Here is a 16,552-nt window from a genome sequence, read left to right as displayed (position 1 = left end):
AAGGACCCCAAACATCAGAGTGCATTAATTCAAAAGGAACTTTTGTGTTATTAACAAAACTTTTGAAACTAAACTGATGTAGATTGCCAATTTGACAAGCATCAATAAAATCAACTTTATTACATTTGATTATGGGGTTTACAGTAGAGAGATCATTAGCTAAGATGGGTTTGGAGGGGTGACCAAGTCGGCAGCGCCAAATACTGGCCACTTGTGACTTATCTTGAACAAGATTGTTGCTGGTAGTGCAATTGTATATATGAGGATTGTGTCTAGGAGTGATTTTGGTCGACTGGAAGGTGGAAGTGGGCAAATCTTGTTGCTTGGGTGGATTGACTTGGAGTTTGTACAGACCATCAGTGAGAGTACCCCAAAGAAGTACTCGACTCGTTCTCTTGTCCTTAATGAGACAACAAAGGGAGTCAAATTCAAGAACAACATTATTGTCTTTGGTAAATTGAGAAATGTTAAGTAGATTTTTGGTTGCATTAAGGACATGTAGTATATCTTTCAGCTCTAAAAAATGTGAAGAATGAGATGCATTAACAGAATTGGAACCAATATGTAAAATAGGCATAGAAGTACCATTACCAACAATCACTTTGGATTTGCCTTTGTAGTCGATCTTGGTTGCAAGATTCTGAGCATCAACAGTGATGTGGTTGATGGCACCACTGTCTAAGTACCAGGAACTAGAAGAATCCTCTGTGAGGTGAGACTTAGTTACATACGCATGAGCATTATCTGATCCTGTGGAAGATGTGGATTCATTGGAGAACTGGAAACCAGTAAATTTGGCATCGAATCTGTGGTAACATTTCTCAAGAATGTGTCCAACGTGGCCACATAATTGGCATATAGGTCTGTTACCACGACCACCTCAAGGTTGATTAGCACCATGACCACCACAAAAATTGTTCATTTTTCCTTGATTGGAAGGTTTGGGACCATTGCGAAGAGACAAGCTAGCAAAGTTAGCTTGGACTGTGTCAAGAGTAGTGCTGGTTTGCTGTCAGAGACGCATTTCTTGACTGTGAAGAATAAAATGCCGATCTTGAAGATTGAGAGGTTCACTTCGATTTATGAGATTGACCACTATGGCTTTATTCTCAGGGCCAAGACCTCCAAGAATGTAGAGGTATAAAATGTCATCAAATAGGGGATCACCAGCTGCAGAAAGAGCATCAGCGTAGATTTTCATCTTCAATATGTAATCATCGATTAAAGAAACGCCTTTCTTGGTGGACTTGAGTAATCCTTTGACATGTAGAACACGAGCTTTGGACTTAATCACAAAGAGGCGAGCAAGAACGGTTCAGATCTCAACAGAGGTACGAAAATGGATTATGTGGCCAAGCATAACCTCAGTGATAGAATTCATCACCCAATGCATCATAAATTGATAAAATCAAAGCGAGTGAAGATATGCAGGGTTCGATTCATTACATTCAAGATGCATTGGAGGTGAAATAATGGTTCCAAGAACATAGCCATCAAGGTTGTAAGCACGGATCACCGCAAGAACCAAGGCTCGCTAATAGGAATAGTTGGATCGATCGAGACGAAGTTGAAGCGGAAGAAAGTGGTTGCTGGGAAGGCCAACAGGATCGACTGCCAGAGTTGGGGCGACGATCGGAGCAGCAGGAGGAACTGGCGGTTGAACACCAGTGGATGGAGAAGAAGCATTGGAGTTGTTGTTGTCTTCGGACTCCATGGCAGTGAGCTCTTTATAACATATAATAGTGTATCATAGAAGAGCAAAAACAGAGAGCAAAGCAGTGAAACTTGTGAATGGAAATGAAATGAACAGTTCAACCAAAACAGAGTTGAGACTTGAGTAATATAGAGAGATGAAGAGAGTTACAACTCATTGAGTAGTTATAACAGAATCAGTTACAACATGGGTATTACAGCTACCCGAACTTAACAGAAACCAGTTAGAAAGAAAGCTAAAATAGACCACTACTTATTGTAGAGGGGATTTCCTACAATTGATTAGACGGGCACCAACAACCTGTCAAGAACAAAGAGAAGAGAGACGAGAGTTCAATTGGGAGCACCGGTGGGGTGTCAGCCAAAGGGACTTCGACGCTCAAGTTAGTCGAGTTGTAATGAGAGCTAATAGAAAATAATAAAATTACGATATAAATAACGAAATAATGATGGATGGAAGAGTCGTAAAATGGTCAGAGTGACGGTGGCGATGACAGAGGGACCGAGCGACTAGGTCAGGTCCAATCAGACTGACTAACTAGTCTTGCTTGACTGGATCGCTCATAAATAAAGTAGCCTTCGTTTCAATTAGAGAGTAAAGAAAATCCAGTGATTATCTGATTCCCTTTCTCAACCCCTGATGGTCTTATTTATTGTTCTTCTTTTCATTTCGTTCTCCTTCGTCTTTCTGATTCATTTGACTCGCTCCAAGTGGTTTCTTTTCGAAATTCTCAGCGAATGTGGTGGAAGCCTTGACTGTTTCAAGGTCCCTGGCTGATTGAGCGTATTCGGGTTCATGTTCAAGTATGGTTTTGGGTGTTTGGATGGTACATTGTATATGCGAGCCCATTTACATGGGTTTGGGCCTTATTGTCTAATTAGGCTAGCTTATTGGGCTGAGTGATTACTTGTTGGATTCTTTTTTATCAAGCAGACTGATTTTGCCCACTACAGTTTGTCCCTCACTCTTTGGTATAGAATTCATTCTTTATCAAAGAGTAAAAAATAAATTAATTCTATCGTACTTTATCCGACTTCCCCATGGTTAGAGAAAATTATTAGAATATGCCTTAACTCTATTTACCCCTTTCAGCAATTATTCACGGGGGTCTCGCTGGGATGTCCGAGTAGCCTGTGGACGCGCGCGAGCCTAGTTGGCCGAATGACGCACACCTCCGCGTCTGGCTGGCCTACGGATGCGTGCGGGCTTGGCTGGCCGAGTGATGCGCACCTGCGCATCCAGCTGTCCAAGTGGCATGCGGACGCGCGCAGGCCTATTTGGCCGACTGGATGGTTGGGCCGAACGACCTTCTGGTCGAGTGGTCCACAGGGTGGCCCTGAGGCATGACTGAGTGGGCACATGTTGGCCGACTGAATGGGCTGCACGAGTCGAGTGTTCCTCCGGGATGGCCGAGTGCTTCGCCGGGATGGCCGAGTGACTCGTGTGCTTGGGCCGAGTGGCCTGCCGATGAGGTCGTGTGCTTGGGGGAGATGCCCGAGTGGGCCTAGTGCTCCTCCGGGATGGCTGAGTGGACTACTCCATGTGAACTTTTATTTGTCTCTGAGTCTTTAAGTGTTCCCTAGGGGAAGTTAAATCCCTCTTTGGTAGGGCCACCTGATGGTTGACACTTGGCACTCATCTGGTGGATTTATGTGCCTATATAAGGGTAGTTTGTTTTTACCCTTGCATTCATTTGAGGAAGGCTTGGAGGGGAGGTGCAAGGTGTGGAGTGAAAGAGCTCTTCAAGAGGTAAGTTTTCTCCTTTTTGTTTTCCTTTGAATGTTCTTATGCATTTTCTTCGTGTTATTCGTGCTAGGTTAGGTAATTCAATTGTTATTTTTGTTTGATCCTGTAGATTTTTCGTTTGTGTTTGATTTGATTGCAATGGCGGCAATTGAATTTCTGTTGTTTAATCATTTTGTATTTGTGTATGTCTGATTCATGTGTTTCTGTTCCTTTAGCCGAGTGGTATGTCTGACTGATTAGTAAAGACTCATAGGCTTACTGCTGTCTAACTGATCACTTTGTAATTTGATTTGGTATAATAATCTGTTTTGCCTTGTTTTATCGTATTCTTTTGATGTTAGGTCCGTTGGTTTCTTGTTTTTAATGAGTGGTCCGTCTGACTGATTGATGAGTCGTCTAGTGTTTCTTAATTACGTATCTAGCTAAATGTTCTTCATGTCTTTTTTGTGTTCCTTAAGGCTTAGTTGTTGTTTTGCTTTAGGTGATCAACTCATTATGTCTACAAGTAGGTGTGATAGTCATGCTGATTCAGTCATTCGACTGTCTTGTTCGTTTAGTGAAGAAGATTTTAGTTCTCACTTTCAGAGTTCTGCTGAGATGGTTGATTGCAACCGAATTACAGTAGTAGAATTGGGGGGTCATCCTTTAGGTGATGTTACTGGAAGGGGAATATATTCTAACAAACCTATTGATGGTGGTATGCCGGGTTCTGGTAGTATGCTTAGTTCCAATCCTAGGTCTTTGATACGTTTAAGTGAGTTGCCCTATCTTCGTCGTCATTATGAGATTCCTGATACCATCAGTCTGCATGCTCCTCCTAAGGCGGAGCGACCTGATTGACACTTACCTGGTTGGGTGTGTCTGTATGAACTTCCCTTCAAGGAAGGGTTTCGATTTCCTATCCCCCGATTAGTGGTTGAGTTGTGTGAATACCATGAGATTTCGCCTGGACAACTAATGCCAAATTCATGGCGGATTTTGATGTGTCTCGAAGTCCTCTGTGAAAGGCACAACATAACACTTGGGGTGGCTAACTTGTTGAGAGCTTACTATTTGAAGGCACATCTATATGACAAGGGTAGGTACCAGTTAACGACCAGGGGGAAGGACCTTCCTCTAATTATTATTTTGAAGAGTGGAGATAAGAGGTGGAAGGGTCGTTACTTCTTCGTCCCTTTCGTCTCATTGGGGTTACCTGCTGATAATAGGATACCTTGTTCATGGTCTCCTGCATGTGAGTCTTTTATGCTTGCCTACTAATATGTTTCTTTGCATATACTTGTTGTTGTTTTTATTTTATTTATTATTATTATTTATTTTTTTGCTGATACTTATATTATTTTGCAGGTAGGCTTCGAGTTGAGTACCTTTGGGATTCGAGGGAGTCTTCTGGTCGGCTTAAGAGTATTCTTGCTATTCCTGAGGCGGAGCGTGAGTGGAGTGATTTGTTGTCTGAATCGAGTCTCCGTCAGAGTTCTTTGTGGCGCTCTGTTGAAAAACTCCCTAAAGGTATTCCTCTTCTACAGAGTCCTGATAATCCTCGTATTGTGTTTATCAAGAGAAGTTTAGAAGTCTTGGGATATTCTCCCAATTTGTTGACTGAATTGACGACAAGTGAGCAGTTGTTTGCAGACATAGCTATGTCTCGACCCTTTACACTTCCTCTAACCGGTTCCAATGCCTTGGAACGTTTGCATCAAGTGAAGAAATCGTCCGTTGGGAGCTCAGATGTTGATAGAGAGGTCGTCGTGCCTCCTACTGATCCTCATGTTCTGACGTGGAGTCAGACGAGAAAGAAGAAGAAGGCTCTGCAGGCTGATTCTTCCGACTCGTTTAGTGACACCGTTGCCCTTTCGTTCCCCTCCAATGCTGCTGCTTATAGTTATATTGGGCATCACTTAGGAGAGATTGATAAGCTGTTGTGGCCCGAAGATGATCACAAGATGGAGCAAGTTGGTATGGATGGGTCAGTTGACACCACTGTTTCCCATTTGTTCCAAGTACGAAGAATTCATTTAGTTTTGTTTGTGCCGACTAGTTGATTTCTCATGTTGTGTTACATTTTTTTTTTCAATGTGTCACGGTTTGCAAGGGGTCATTTGGCTGAAGAAGAAAATCAAGTCCTTAACGGAAACTCTAAAGGAAGTAAGAGGTCAAAGAAATGATCTTCGGGGTGAAGTTGGTCGGCTGAAAGATTCCAAGAGGGAATCTGATCAACTTACAGCTGACTTAAAGATTCAACTAGAATCCAAGGAAGCTGATGTCGAGAAGCTGAGAGTGACTCTTGGTCAAGTTGATGTTTTGAAAGCCGAGGTTTCTTCGTTGGAGAATCGAATGTTAGTGATTGGGCTGGAGGCTAAGATCCAATGCCGTGGCGTAATGGCCAGTGAGTTTCGGGATGGAAAGAATGATAGCTGGGATGTTCCTAAATACATTGCAAGAGATGTTTGCCGAGATGGAAGCAAGACTGCAGCGAATATAGGAAGAGTTGCGACAGTTGAGGCAGCAGGCCCCACCTCAGGTTACTGGGCTGCCAGCGTAGCAGGTTGCAGCGCCAGTGCCAGTGCCAGTGTAGTCTGCTATGGAGAATAAGTGGGAACATTTGTATGAGAGGTTCAGGAAGCAGCATCCTCCCACCTTCGAGGGTGGATCAGACCCACTGCGGGCAGAGCAGTGGATGAATATGATTTCCTCAATTCTAGATTTTATGAGAGTTTAGGGGAATGTGAGGGTAGCCTGTGCAAGCTACATGTTTAGAGAGGATGCCCGCATTTGGTGGGACGTGGTGGTTCAGAGAAGGGATGTATCAGTTATGACTTGGGAAGAGTTCAGAAACCTGTTTAATGAGAAGTATTATAGTGTGGCAGTTTGAGCTGCAAAGGTTGACGAGTTTGTCAACCTGACTCAGAAACGATCGACAGTGACAGAGTATGCTATAAAGTTTGACAGATTGGCGAAGTTTACACTTGAATTAGTGTCGACGAATGTGGCAAGAAGAGATTGGTTTATGCGGGGGTTGAATGTTATGATCGCCCGCGATGTGAATATTACCTTGGATCCAGAGACTACTACTTATGGCCAGGTTGTGGATAAGGCTCTTACTGCTGAGAGGGCCGAAGATCAGATTTGAAAGGAAAGCATTGTTAGGCGCAATGCCAGGAGGACAGTGCCTCGTTTTGTTGGATTCAGTCATGGTGGTGGTTCTAGTGAGCAGAAGAGGAAGGACCCAGATTCCTTTGTTCCTCCCAGTTCAGATAGAAGGGCACGGGGTGCTTCCACTGGCTGTCCGGGTGGCAGTGACAACTAGAGGAGTTTTCCAGTGTATCTGCGGTGCAGGCGACGACACCAGGGTGAGTACAGGATTAGGGCCTGCTTTGTTTATGGGAGTGCCAGTCATCTGAAGAGGGATTGCCCTCAAGTTAAGAAGGAGGAGCAGAAGTAGAGTAACAGTGTTGCTCCTGCCAGGGTATTTACTTTGACTCAGACTGAGGTGGAGGCCAGCCCCTCAGTTGTGACAGGTCAGATCTCTAGTGCTGGTTCTTTGTATACTGCATTGTTTGATTCAGGGGTTACTCATTTATTTGTATCTGCTAGAGTGATATATCAGCTTTGTAGACCTAGTGGTGTGTATGCTAGGGGATTTCAGACTTTGTTTCCAACAGGAGAATTGGTAGTCTCTAGGAAATGGATTAGAGCATTGCCAGTAGAGGTAGATGGTAGGGAACTGTCTGTTGATTTGATTGAGTTAGAGATGGATGACTTTGATATGATTCTAGGAATGGATTGGCTATCCAAGTATGGGGCAACGATTGACTGCAAGCGCAGAATGGTGACATTTGAACCACAAGGGGAGGTACCCTTTGTGTTTGTGGGGACAGTTAGTGGACTGCGAGTACCAATGATTTCAGCCTTAAGGGCTAGGGACCTGATGCAGGAAGGTTGAATAGGATTCCTAGCGAGCGTTGTGGATACTTTTAGGGTGGTTTCGGTTGGACCGGGTGAGACCAGACTGGTGTGTGAGTTTTCGGATCTGTTTCCGGCAGATTTGCCTTGGTTGCCGCCGCAGCGGGAGATTGACTTCATCATAGAATTGGTACCAGGAGCGGAGCCAGTATCTAGGACACCTTATAGAATGGCTCCAGCGGAGTTAAAGGAGTTGAAGATTCAGTTGCAGGAATTACTTGATTTGGGGTTCATCATACCGAGTTTCTCACCATGGGGTGCTCCAGTGTTGTTCGTTATGAAGAAGGAGGGATTCCTTAGGCTGTGTATTGATTTCAGGGAGTTAAACAAGTTAACCATTAAGAACAAGTATCCACTACCTAGGATCGACGATTTATTTGATCAGCTACAGGGAAGAACAATGTCTTCCAAGATAGATCTCCAATCAGGTTACCATCAGTTAAGGATTAAAGAGGAGGACATACCAAAGACCGCTTTCCGAACGAGATATGGACACTATGAATTCCTAGTTATGTCCTTTGGATTAACCAATGCCCCAGCAGCCTTCATGGATATGATGAATAGGGTCTTCTGCAGACTTTTCAAGCTTCCTGCTACCAGCAAACTGCTCAAACAAAGTGTTAGTCAATTGTGCAAAAGTAGAAATAGAATTATTAGGTAAATTAGTATACCACTGGAGGGCTGATCTAATCAGACTAGAACCAAACCCCTTACACATGCTTGCTTCCCTCATATCGCGTGGAATGGCAACGGTGAACATCCTCTGCCTATATTGTGCGATGTGATCATCTGGGTCGGACGTCCCATCAAACATCTTCATATTTGGGAAGTTGAACTTCTTTGGCATGTCCACTAGTGCAATGTCGTCTACGAATGGAGAATCTGCATAACAGCTTGCTGCACTCTTCTTAATTGGAGCCGACATCCCAGGAATCTGTTGAATGAGCGCCTCCATCTCAGCTAACTTTTGAGCAACCTCGGGATCTTGGATTGGAAATGAGCTTGTGGTTGCTTGGCAGATTGGTTCGCTCATGACTGGGTGATTCAATTCGATTGTCTGCTGCTCAGGTATATTCTGACCAGCTCCAATGATGGTTTGGCTGGCTCCAACGGTAGGCTGACAAGCACTTGGAACCTGCTGCTGTCTGGGTCCAGTGGCTGGCTGACTGGTTCCTGGAATCAGTTGCTGTCTAGCTGCACCGGCTGGCTGGCTGACTCCTGGAATCTGCTGTGATCCGAGCGCATATGAATGTCCATGTTCAGTCATGGTTACCTATTCACCTGTATTGACAACAGAATTTTGAATGTTAGACATGGTGGGTGACGTTTGATAATTCATTACCGAGGGTGATGGAACTGTCTGATTCGGTCCATCACTGTTAGAGATAGGAGTGAGGTCTCCCAGAGGTTGCATAAGGCTGACTAGGCCTTGGAAGCAGGATGGCTGAGCCTCAGTGGCTTGAGAGGACATGGCCTGCATTCATACGAGCAGGACAGCCTTCTCAGCTTTGAGCCTCCTCATTTTCTTGCGTTCTTCATTCATCTGGGCAGTAAGAGCATCGAGTTGAGCAGACAGATCGGGTGTCTCAGTCATGTCTGACATGGCTCTCAAGTGAACTTCTTGATCTCTTTGTTGATCGTCTGATTGCTAGGGCTCCACAGTGGGCGCCAAATTGGAGAGGGGATTTCCTACAATTGATTAGACGGGCACCAGCAACCTGTCAAGAACAAAGAGAAGAGAGACGAGAGTTCAATTGGGAGCACCGGTGGGGTGTCAGCCAAAGGGACTCCGATGCTCAAGTTAGTCGGGTTGTAATGAGAGCTAATAGAAAATAATAAAATTACGATATAAATAACGAAATAATGATGGATGGAAGAGTCGTAAAATGGTCAGAGTGACGGTGGCGATGACAGAGGGGCCGAGCGACTAGGTCAGGTCCAATCAGACTGACTAACTAGTCTTGCTTGACTGGATCGCTCAGAAATAGAGTAGCCTTCATTTCAATTAGAGAGTAAAGAAAGTCCAGTGATTATCTGATTCCCCTTCTTAACCCCTGATGGCCTTATTTATTGTCCTCCTTTTCGTTCCGTTCTCCTCCGTCTTTCTGATTCGTTTGATTCGCTCCAAGTGGTTTCTTTCTGAAATTCTCGGCGAATGTGGTGGGAGCCTTGACTGTTTCAAGGTCCCTGGCTGACTGAGCGTATCCGGGTTCATGTTCGGGTATGGTTTTGGGCGTTTGGATGGTACATTGTATATGCGAGCCCATTTACATGGGTTTGGGCCTTATTGGCTAATTAGGCTAGCTTATTGGGCTGAGTGATTGCTTGTTGGATTCTTTTTTATCAAGCAGACTGATTTTTCCCACTACACCTATCATGAGAATCATGATGTCTAATAAAGGCTATGCATAAGCTAAAACAGTCATGGATTGTAACTCTAATGCCCGCTTTCATGAAGTTGTTGGATAGAGCTGCAATGCATCGATCCACACTACTACAAAAAAGGCATTTTAGGACTCGCGGGGCGCGAGTCCTCTATTTGAGAGCCTTAAAAAAATGGGGTGTGAGTCTTAAAATAATGTTTTTAGGACACAAATTGGCAGTCTTGAAGAGTTTTATTTTTTATTTAAAAAAAATTAATTGATGTGTTTTGAATCCAGCGGCGGCGCTCAGGCGACGGCAGCGGCACCACCATTCAAAGGTGGTGGTTCGGAATACAAACTATTGGGTTTTAAAGCCCAAGAAGCAAGGAGTATGGTGGTGGTGGTTGTAACGCCCTGCTAATTAGGGTCCATTACCAGGTGTGTTTTGAAACCAGTGCCGGACTTACTAACATGTCATTTGCACTAAACATGTGATTAAGCCACTAAGGTTTGGGTATTAAAAACTTTTGATCATTTCATAGACATTTCCATTAAGTTAATAACCAGTTCTTTACCTGGGATCCCAAAAACATTAGTTTAAAAGCCTGATACAAAACTTGGATTACACATTAATCCGTCCTAAGCGGCAAAAGCTGGGTTTAACCCTAGTTCCTCTGAGCATTTCGGCCGTGGTGGTCGAGCGGACTGCATATGTACATACCACTGCTAATGCCCTTCGACTCATGGTTAGTTGAGCTTCTCTTTACCTTTACCTGCACCACAAAGCACCTGTTATATTATTTTAAATAATATAATGTTAGATTAAATAATGTGACATAATGTGATTTGTCACACAAATGTGATTTGTCACACCTTGTAACATATTATTGAGAGTCACAAAATTGGACACATGTATGTGCCCAAATGTGACATATTTTGGAGTTACAAACTTGTAACTCCCAAATATTACCCAATTATGTGTAGATTTGATATTACACATTCTGATTTGAATTTCTTAAAGATATATGTGAAATATGGATGTTAAAGATGTGATTTTAACTCCCATAATGTGTATGGAAGTTACAAAATCAAGTGGGAATGAATTTGGAACGTTTTGGCAAATTTGGAAAATTGGTTGCTGAAAAAACGACTTAGGCCGCTGCCTATGTTTTTCAGGCGCAACCTAAGAGGAAAAAATAGGCTAAATCACACCGTAGGCTGCGGTTCGTGTTTTTCAGGCCGCGGCCTGAGCGGCTGACAGCATTTTCCAACTTCGGTTTTTATCCAATTTTGAACGTTTCCAACAGCCAAGTAACTCCCAAATCTCTATTTTAATTCCATAAAACATCCAATTAATCATTGGTAATAGCCATGGGGGTTGATGGAATTTGAAATTCAAAGGGTGTCTCAAAACTCTATAAATAGGAGCCTAATGCTCACTTGTAAGACACACCATTTTTCATCCACAAAGTACTTGGCTGAAAAATACACCAAAAGGCTTGATAATTCTAGAGAGCTATTTCCTAGAGTGATCCCTTAATGCTTAGAGAATAGGGGGAAATAAGCTTTTGGACAAAGGTCTTGAACCTTGTTCAAGTTGGTGATCCCCAATACTCTACACTTTGGTTGTGTGAGAGTTTTTTTGTGTTTTCATTCTTTTGTTCTTCTTGTTCTTCTTATTTACTTGTATTGTTATAGTATTGAGTTTGCAATCTTCCTCTTCTACATCTTTTTATTTACTTGTATTTTGAGCAATTGAGTTGTAATACTTATTTAATCAATATTATCTTGTCCATTGTATTTTTGCATAGAGTTGTATTTTTGGTTTTTCCACTTTTCCATTGAGCAATAAATATATATTCTCTAACAGCACCTGTGAGCCAGAAGACTCAGCAAGAAAAGATAATCAACAATTCAGTGAATAAAACAACCATCAAATAGTAATAATTGAATCCAGCGCATTCATTAAGCCCAATTGGAGACCATAGAGTCACACAAGTGCATGTCGCACTTCCTTTCAAGTTGTTGGCATCCGAGCCAGTCAAGTGCATGCTGCACTCCCAGGGTGGCCCAGCCATGGTGCCCTGCACTCCACGTACAGTATGCCAATCTTAGCTTATAAACTAAGTCCCTTATGCCCTTGACTTATAAGTCAAGCCACCACATGCCTCCAACTTATAAGTTGAAGCCTTGGGATTTTCAACTATTAAGAATCTCCCAGAGCCCATCATGTTCTCAACTACATGTTCTCAACTAGTAAGTTGATCCCCATTTAACATTCTAATGATACTCTAGTTTATAAACTAAGCCTCACAGTCATAACAGACAGCCACATGTTTCATATAACATACTTAACAGATAATCACACAATGCATTATAATACATTATAATACTTAACAGATAATAGATAATAGTCATAAGCATAATCATAATTATGCACGTTACATCATACCTAACCAGACATTCGCAACATAATTATAATCATGTTCATCACCTTAACTAAGCTCTAATCATGCATTCACATAACAAGTGCGGTTTTCTTACCTTTAGTTCGTATGCAGGTTACTAACGACAACCCTCCGAGCACGATCCCCGATTCAAGCCCTTATCGAAAACCTAGTCACAACCGCGATAAGGAGGTTCCCATCAATAACAAGTAAATAACAACTTCCAGACCAACTCTTAGCCTCAGAGACATCGAATTCCACTTAACAAGGAAGTAGGTTCGATCCCGAGCCCAAACGATTAAGTTTCCAATCTAAAAATACCATTAAGGTCAATTTTCCCCTTAAGAGCGCCGCGACCCCTCACAGCCGAGCTGCGGCCCGCCTCTAATTCCAAAGGCTCGGTGTAATGACCCGAATTCGTTAATAAGGCTTAAGGGCCTTGATTAGTGTGCCTGGAGGGCATAATGGGAATTATGTGTGACTTTAATGATTAAGATGCATGATTATGATTTAAAGCATGTTATATGACTATTTGAATATCTGAGATGCATGATTATGAGTATTAGTATGCATGTAGGCCCTGATTAGGTTAGAAGGGCATAATCGTAATTTTGGCCATTATGGGCATAACTGCTTTGATATATGTGATAATTGTCGAGACCACATTATTATGTGGATATATCTGTGATCTGTGACTCGAGACGATCCTAGTGAGCAAAGTAGCGAAAAAGTCATGGCGGGGATTTATACCCGGCTCAGGGTGAGCTTAGGGGTATAAATGGGAATTTAGCCAATATACTTTAGTCTATCTTGATATTGAGGAATATTATTGGTGATTAGTTAGGTATCGGGAGTTAAGCGGGAAATATTAGAGACACTCGAGGAGTTAGCGGGAATTGGGGTAAAATGACTAGAATGACCTTAAGTGGAATAAAGGGTTAGAAATAAAGGGGAGGGCATTAAGGTCATTTGGCTTTCTAAAGGTGGGAATTACTGAGACTTTATGTTAGTGGGAATTGTAGAGAAATGTAGAAGTCTGAAAGAGAAGGAAAAGGAAGGGAAAAGAAATGGAGAAAACAAAGAGAGAGTTCTCTAGTTCGGTTTACATTTCCTTCATCAGTTTCTTGAAGATTTCTGGAGCAAAGCTCAGAGGAGAGCTGGGAAGGACTAAGCATCAAGGGTTCTAAGCTAATTTTGAGGAATTGGCAGAGGTTTAGCAAGAGGTCATTAACACTTGAGGTAAGACTTTAGAGTTCTTCAGTTTCTGTTTCTGGTTTTTGAGCTATGGTGTTTAAGTTGAATTGGATGGGAACTTTGGGGAATTCTGGCCTAAGGCTGAGGAGGAGCAAGCCAAGGAAGTCTAGAGGCAACTTGTGGTCGAAATCCCATCAAAGGTAAAAAATCTAAACTCTAACTTTGATGTTCAACTGGTTTCTGCTGAGTTTTAGTGTCTAGAAGTGGCTATGGTGAATTTTGAGTTAAGGATGCATGTGCTTGAGTTTTAGGTATTTGGGGTGCTTGGGATGAGTGGAATATGGTCATAAGGTTGTTTCTGAGGTTGGGAAAGATTTGGAAGAGTTTTGGTTGAAGTTGGTTCGAGGAAATCGCAGGAAGGGAAAGCTCGGAGTTGGCCAGTCTGTGACTAGCGCTACAACACTAGCCTTTGGGCGCTGTAGCGCTAGGCCAAGCTTGCTGAGGGGATTTTGCTTCTGTTTGTAGCGCTGTAGCGCCCTCCCATGAGCGCTGTAGCGTTACCCTGCCTTCTGAAGGGGATTTTAGGGTTGTTTGCAAGGGCTTTTGACCTAGGGTTTGGGGTTTGATTCCATCACCTTGTTTGGTGGAACTAGGACTTCCTGGGGGCTCGGGATTGGCCCCGGGGCTGGGTTTTGGACTTGAGGATTGATGATGACTTTGGCCCATGATTGTGTTTAGGTGAGCGCTAGGGCTCGAGGGGGATCGTGCTCAAGGAGTCGAGGGATCAAAGCTAATGAGTTGAAAGGTAAGAAAACTGCACCCGATTATATGTTTGTGATGGGACTAAGTGCTCCCGAGATTTGTATCGTGTCAATGATGGTATTACGCCATGGGACATGTAAAAGCAGCCTAAGAGTGTCGTACATAATATTTGCGCATAGGGCGTGGCTTGGCCACTGGTAGCCGAGGACAGCTTATTATTCACTGAGCTCGGCTTAAGCGGGCCGGAGTCAGTGGGATAATGGAGGGAGCAGCCTGAGAGCGCTAGCTCTAGTTATCATTTGTGCAGTGATATGTGATATGAATTGATATGTTTAGTATGTTGAGTACTTGGTCATACTGAATGATTATATGTTTGAGAACTTGTGACGCAATGTGAGATATGGATATGTCTGTTGATTGCTTATGCTCTGTTGTTGTTTGCTTATGCTCTGTTGTTGTGTGTTCTTGCTGGGCCTTGGCTCACGGGTGCTACGTGGTGCAGGTAAAGGCAAGGGCAGGTTGGACCAATCCTGAGGTGGAGGGCTGCGGGGTTGAATGTACATAGCCAATTGTTTGATCACCATGGTCGAGGAGTGGGTCAGGACAGGGATAACCTAACGGTTTGTTTTGCCTTAGTATGGCTGGTTATTGTATCTGAACCTTATAACTTTTGTAAATGATCTTTAAACTTGTATCTTTTTGGGATTCCATGTAAGCGGATAATGCTTCATAATGAAAATATGGCTTTTGATACCGAAACATTTTTAACCCTAGTTCCTTTAGAGTTTCAGTAACATGATTTTAATTAAATGACTTGATTAGCAAGTCTGGCACTTTATAAACACACAGTGTAACGGTCTTGGCTATCCAGGGCGTTACACTCGGCCTCCCTGGAAACCAACGCGCGCCGCGGCACGCCCCTAAGGTGCTGCGGCCTGCCCTTGCATCCGAGCCCTTCTGGCTCGAAATCCTCTTCCCAGGCCGTGGTTCACCATAAAAGAGCCGTGGCTCATCACCACGAACCCAGAATTTTCTGGGTTTTTCTCCAACTGAACCCAACCAAAACTCACTAAATTCCATCCCAACCTTCCAATTAAATTCCCAAAAACAATATACCTCTTACTAGCAATCAAACCCAACTAAATACCAAATTAAACTCATCAAAATCCCAAACCCAATCTCCCAATTAACAAACATGCATGAACTCTATAATTCTTGATATACCAACTGAATTAACATAATATCCCTCAATTCAAAATCCTTACCTCAACTATATGACTCCAGTAGCAATAACTCCTAGCAATCCCCTGGTTTCAAGCCTTCCCTCCACGCAAGATCCTTCAAGATAATCAAAATCACCAAAGCTCCAAGAGAGAAAGTGTAGAATGAGAGAAAGAAAGAAAGAGTTGCTGCATTCCTTTTTTTTTCTTGAGATTTCCTAAACTTTCTGATAATTACCCAACCATCTATATCCTAAACTGAATGGCTATGACCAAATTGCCCCTTGTCCTAAACTTGTACCTCAAATATCCATAAGGGCAATTTTGTCCTTTGCTTTAAATCCCGCCATCCACAATTTGCATCCTATAATTCCCGCTACTCCCAATATAATCACATAATCACAAATAAATTCCCATTACCCACTAATTCCCGGTAATGTACTAACTTACTAGAATACCCCGAACAGGGTATCTAGATCCCGTTGTGACTTTTCCGCTAACTTGCTCATCGGGACCGCCTCTCATCGAGTAACCCAAATATATCCACATAACAATGTGGTCTCAATCACACAAGCACATATTCGCATTTATACCCCGAACGGGTCAAATTACTAATATACCATTCTTATACGAAACGGGCCCACACACACATATTTAATATCTTTAAAATACAAGCATAATTATATTATAATATAATTCACATATTAACTCAATTATTGCCTCCCAGCCCCCTAATCCAGTCACTAAGCCTTATTAGGAAATTTGGGATGTTACAGTGGTGGTTTAGGTCATGGTGGCTCGAGGTGGCTGGAATATGCTCAGAAAGTTTGGGAGATAAACCCATTTTCTACCGAACTTTGAGTGCCCCGTTGAGGGCCTTAGGTTGCGCGTGAGGTGTCCATCTTCGGGGGCCGGGGGTTTCGGGGGACGGCGCTTCCGATGGTGTGGCACGTGGCAGTGGCCGGACACGGGATGGCGGCCGTTCGGCCCTGGCAGTGACGACACAAGGTGAGAGAGAGAAAAAGGGGCTTTGTGATTTTTTTTGGTTTTTTTAATAAATAATAATGAAACTTCTGTTAAAAAAAAATTAAAATTTTAGGATACACAATGTCCTAAAAAGTCCAGGAGCTGTTTTTTTAAAAA

Source organism: Humulus lupulus, chromosome 8, assembly GCF_963169125.1.
Source record: "Humulus lupulus chromosome 8, drHumLupu1.1, whole genome shotgun sequence".
Classification (NCBI taxonomy): Eukaryota; Viridiplantae; Streptophyta; class Magnoliopsida; order Rosales; family Cannabaceae; genus Humulus; species Humulus lupulus.
Note: the sequence above shows the minus strand (reverse complement) of the source record.